We start from the raw sequence: 5,048 nt of genomic DNA on the forward strand, positions 1-5,048 counted from the left end.
TAAAAAAATTTTTTTTCAACGTTTTTTATTTATTTTGGGACAGAGAGAGACAGAGCATGAACGGGGGAGGGGCAGAGAGAGAGGGAGACACAGAATCGGAAACAGGCTCCAGGCTCCGAGCCGTCAGCCCAGAGCCCGACGCGGGGCTCGAGCTCATGGACCGCGAGATCGTGACCTGGCTGAAGTCGGACGCTTAACCGACTGTGCCACCCAGGCGCCCCTTCTTTTTAATTTTTAAAAAATGTTTTTATTTATTTTTGAAGGAGGGAGGGAGAGACAGAGCATGAGCGGGGGAGGAACAGAGAAGAGAGAGGGAGACACAGAATCCGAAGCAGGCTCCGGGCTCTGAGCTGTCAGCACGGAGCCTGATGCGGGGCTCAAACTCATGAACTGTGAGATCGTGACCTGAGCTGAAGCCGGACACTCAACCAGCTGAGCCACCCAGGCGCCCCCCTCCTTCTTCTTTAAAAAGTGTTTTATTTATTTTGAGAGAGAGGGAATGAGTGGGGGAGGGGCAGAGAGAGAGAGAGAGAGAGAGAGAGGGAGAGAGAGAATCCCAAGCTGGCTCCTCACAGTGAGCAGAGAGCCTGACGCGGGGCTGGAACTCACCAACCATGAGATCGTGACCTGAGCTGAAATCAAGAGTTGGACACTAATCAACTGAGCCACCCAGGTAACCCCTTGCAACTTTCTTCTAAGTTGAAATAATATAAAAATAAAAGTCATCCCCCTTCAATAAATAAATAAATAAAATAAAATGGGAGCATAGGAGCCAGCTTTAAGGAGGTCTCACTGGCTAAATTTGGATCAATTTGACCATCAAAAAGAATAATTGAATGGAAAAAGAATCTATGAATTCATATCAACATTTAAGAATTTGTTTTTAATTTTTTTAGTGTTTATTTTAGAGAGAGAGACAGATAGACAGAGCATGAATGGGAGGGGCAGAGAGAGAAGGAGACACAATCCGAAGCAGGCTCCAGGCTCCCAGCTGTCAGCACAGAGCCTGACATGGGGCTCGAACCCATGAACCGCGAGATCATGACCTGAGCTAAAGTCACGAGCCCAAACGACTGAATCATGCGGGCGCCCCAACGCTTAAGAATTTTTTTGGCATTTCTTGACCAAGAAAATGCCTAGTAAATGTGAAGGAAATGATAAAATTAGGAAGTCATGATTTTGCAATCATGAATGTAACGACGGATTCAGACAATAACCGTCAACTGATGCTAAAACCATTGGGTAAATGGTCATTGAAAAACATATTTACAGTCTCAAGGAACTACCCCACACATGGTTTATTCACTCTACGAGGGACCTTGGCCACGGAGGAAGCTGGCAGAACCCACCCTGGCCGAGTGTTCAGACTTCACTCCCCACTAACAGGACAAGCTGATGTCCTGGACCTCCTGATGGGCTGTCGCCTTTGCTGCCTCACTGATCCGAACATTTAATCCCGGAAAGGCGGAGGCAGAACCAGACTATTGAACAGTCTAAAGAAAATGGGTCTGGGTTCTTACCAAATGCGAGTGTCATGAAAAATTAAAACAAGCAAAACAAAAGATCGAGGGTCTGTTGTGGATTAAAAGAGTGTAGGCAGATGTGATGAACAGACGCAATGTGACAGCCAGCAGTACAGGACTATTTGGGGACAAGGGTAATTCGACAGTGAGATGTGTATTAGATAATATCCTTCTGTCCATGACTGTCTGCTTGGCGGGCGCAGGGGTGGGTTATTGTTAAGTAGGGCAAGGTCCTGCTTCTTAGGGGGTGCTGCTGAGTTGTTTGAAGGGAAAGTGCCTGGATATTGTCAACTCACTTTCAATATAAACAAATATGCAGACATATACATTTGTTTATTTATTTATTTACTTACTTAATTTGAAGAGGGGGCGGGGAGAGAGAGCATATGGGGAGAGGGACAGAGGGAGAGATTGAGAATCTTAAGCAGGCTCCACACTCAGTGCCGAGTCTGATGCGGGGCTCGATCCCCCGACCCTGAGATCATGACCTGAGCTGAAATCAAGAGTCGGACGCTCAAGTGACTGAGCCACCCAGGAGCCCCGGCCCATACGCAAATATAAATGCACAGAAAGAAGGCAAATGTGACATGATGTTGGCAGTGATGCATCTGGAGGGACGTGTAGAGAAGGGCTGGAGAGCAGTACTTTATTAAGTGTTTAGCTTGTCTATAGATGTCCTTTATGTTCAGTTTTCATTTATTTAAGTAATCTCGACACCGAATGTGAGGCTTGAACTCATGACTCTGAGATCAAGAGTTGCATGACTGAGCCAGCTGGGTGCCCCTAGAGGTCATTAAAATTATTTATTATTTATTATCTTTTAATGTTTTATTTATATTTGAGGGGGGGGAGGGGCAGAGAGCGGGAGACACAGAATCTGAAGCAGGCTCCAGGCTCTGAGCTGTCAGCACAGAGCTCGATGTGGGGCTCGAACCCAGGAACTGTGAGATCATGACCTGAGCTGAACTCGGACGCTTAACTTACTGAGCCCCCCAGGCACCCGCAGATGTCATTTTTTAATTGAGAATTTTACTGAGGCGATTAGAGAGTCATGTGGAATCATAAGAGATAATACAGAGCTATCCCCCGTGCACTTTGCCTGCTTTCCCACCATCGCGGCATTTGGCAAAACCACGGACGAGATCACAACCAGGACGGGAACGTGGGCACTGTGTACCCCCCCTTCCCATTTCCATGAGGGTCCCTGGGCATTGTCTCCCTAGATCTACACCGGCTTCGTTCCCTCCCCCAACCCAGTGACCCTAACATCTGGCAACCCTTCGTTTGTCTACCGTTTCTAAGATGCTGCCCTTTCCATAGAGCTGCATCCATGGAACTGGGATGCCCGTAGCCTTAGGGGACTGGCTTTTTCTCACGCAGCACACTGCCCTGGGGAGTCGCCCGGGTGGCTGTACCCGGAGCTCGTTCTTCTGGATGAAGGGGTGGTGTTCCGTAGCGTGGCCGGGCCTCCACGTGCTCAGCCGCTCACCCACTGACAGACATCTGGGTCTAGGTTTGGGCCATCACAAATAAGGCTGCTGTGAACACGGATGTACAGACCTGCCCTCTTCTGAGATAACAGATTTGGAAAGAAAAACACGAACTGTAAACAGATGCCCGAGAGAGACCTAAGTAAAGACCCCCCTTCATGGCCTCGCATACCTCCCAAAGATGCCCTTTGACCCCGCAGTCTCCTCCACGACCTCCACTGTGACTGCTCCCTGGAATCTGGGTAGCTCAAGGCTGTGCCTGAAGTGCCCGTAGGAGGTGACGGAGCCCTAGATAAGTGTGCTGAGGTGCAGAGACGAGCCGAGGGCGGCAGGCACAGTGAAGCAGCCTCCCGCCCAGTAGAGCAAATACACGGCCCTAATGTGTGTGTTCAACCCTGAGCGTGCACACACGCTGAAGGCAGGTGAGGGGTCTTCCTACTGTGGTGGTGAGCTAGCATGTGCAGGACCTGGAGTTTTGGGTGTTTCCTGCCTTCAGGGGCTTGTCAGGCGTGGGTCTGGCAGCCCAGGGCTCTGAGCCAGCATCCAGTGCTCATCCCCGGGGCTTGTTTCCATAGGTGCCTCACTGTATCCTGGTCTGTCCTGCCTGGTCTGCATCAGGTCCGGCCCAGCCGGGCTACTAAGGGGAGGTGGTCTGCCCTGACTCTCCTACCTCCCATGGCCAGTGCCCCAGTGTAGATGTCACTGAGTCTGGGGTCCCCTGCCTCTGCCCGGTGAGGATGGGCTGCCGGAGGGGCAGGCACAGTTGCAGGGGACTATGTGTTTGTTATACTATCAATGGTCAAACGGATATTTGCCAGAACCTGTCCCATGCCAGGCTCTGCTCCACGCACTCTGCTCTGAGTCCCTGCACAGTGCAGGGCCCCAGGGCCGGGCCTGCTCCAGGCAGGGACAGCAGCAAACCAGTGAGCAAGCAGCAAAGTCCTGTCCCTTGGAGACAGGGGATCCCGAGGGGATCCCTGTAGGCTGACATGCTGGAAAGGCTGGGCTCAGGGAGACTTGGGGTGTACGGGCTTGGCCGCCACGTTACTGCCGTTGGGGCTCCGATGGGTTAAAGAGTGGGGGTGGGGAGCTTGGCCAGGCAGTGATTAGAAACGCCCCAAAAGTGTCTGCTCACAGACAGTGAGGCCGATGTGAGCAGGCAGGAGTGGACAGCACGAGGTGATAGCAAGAGACGTTGTCTCTTAGCCAGCAAAGACCTGGCAGTGGCTGGTAACCAGGCTTGACCAGAAGACCTCCCAAGTGCCTCCCATGTGAAACCTCCAATGTCCTGTGATGCTCCCTGGCCTCAGGGGAGGGGCGTACCGAGGGCTCAGTGGGACACTCAGGCCACACTGAACATATAGGACTGCTGCCTGGATGGTCAGGCAGGACCGTGAGGGGTGTCCCTGGAGCTGCACCCAGTTTTCTTATATATGCATGCACATGTGTGTTTGTCAGTATATGGGTACGTGTGAGATGAATGTGTCACCCACATGAAGGTGAGACAGCACCCACACAGGTGGGACAGTAGGACCCGACACGCCCCTCCTCTGCAACCTTCCAGACTCTCACTGCGCTGGGCTGCAATCAGGGCAAGCACTGAACGCATAGAAAGTTGGTGTCAGACTTGCTCTGGTCTTGAGCTCGTGGCCGGCCTTTACCTGAGCCGGTCCCTGGCCTTCACACCACCCCCCCAGGGCCGCAGGCGTAGGTGACCATTGGGGACTGAGGGACAGTGGGCAGGCAGGGGGGCAGGTAGGCGGGCACTGGGGTGGAGGAGCCAGGGTTGAAGGGCAAGCGAGGCCCAGGCCGGCCTGGGCGCGGTGACCCTGCGGGACCGGGAGCCCAGGCCTGGCGAGGTCGCAGCCCGCAGGGCCGGGCCGGGCCCAAGAGCCACGCTGCGCCCGTTGGGGTGCCCGCGCGGGGCCACGCGGTATCCGAGCGCTCCCGCGCTCAGCGGCGGCGTCGGGGCGGGGCCAGGGCCGAGGGGCGGGGCCCGGATGCTGGGGCGGGCCCGGAAGCGTGCGCAGGCCCC

This window comes from Prionailurus viverrinus, chromosome E1 (genome assembly GCF_022837055.1).
Source record: "Prionailurus viverrinus isolate Anna chromosome E1, UM_Priviv_1.0, whole genome shotgun sequence".
NCBI lineage: Eukaryota > Metazoa > Chordata > Mammalia > Carnivora > Felidae > Prionailurus > Prionailurus viverrinus.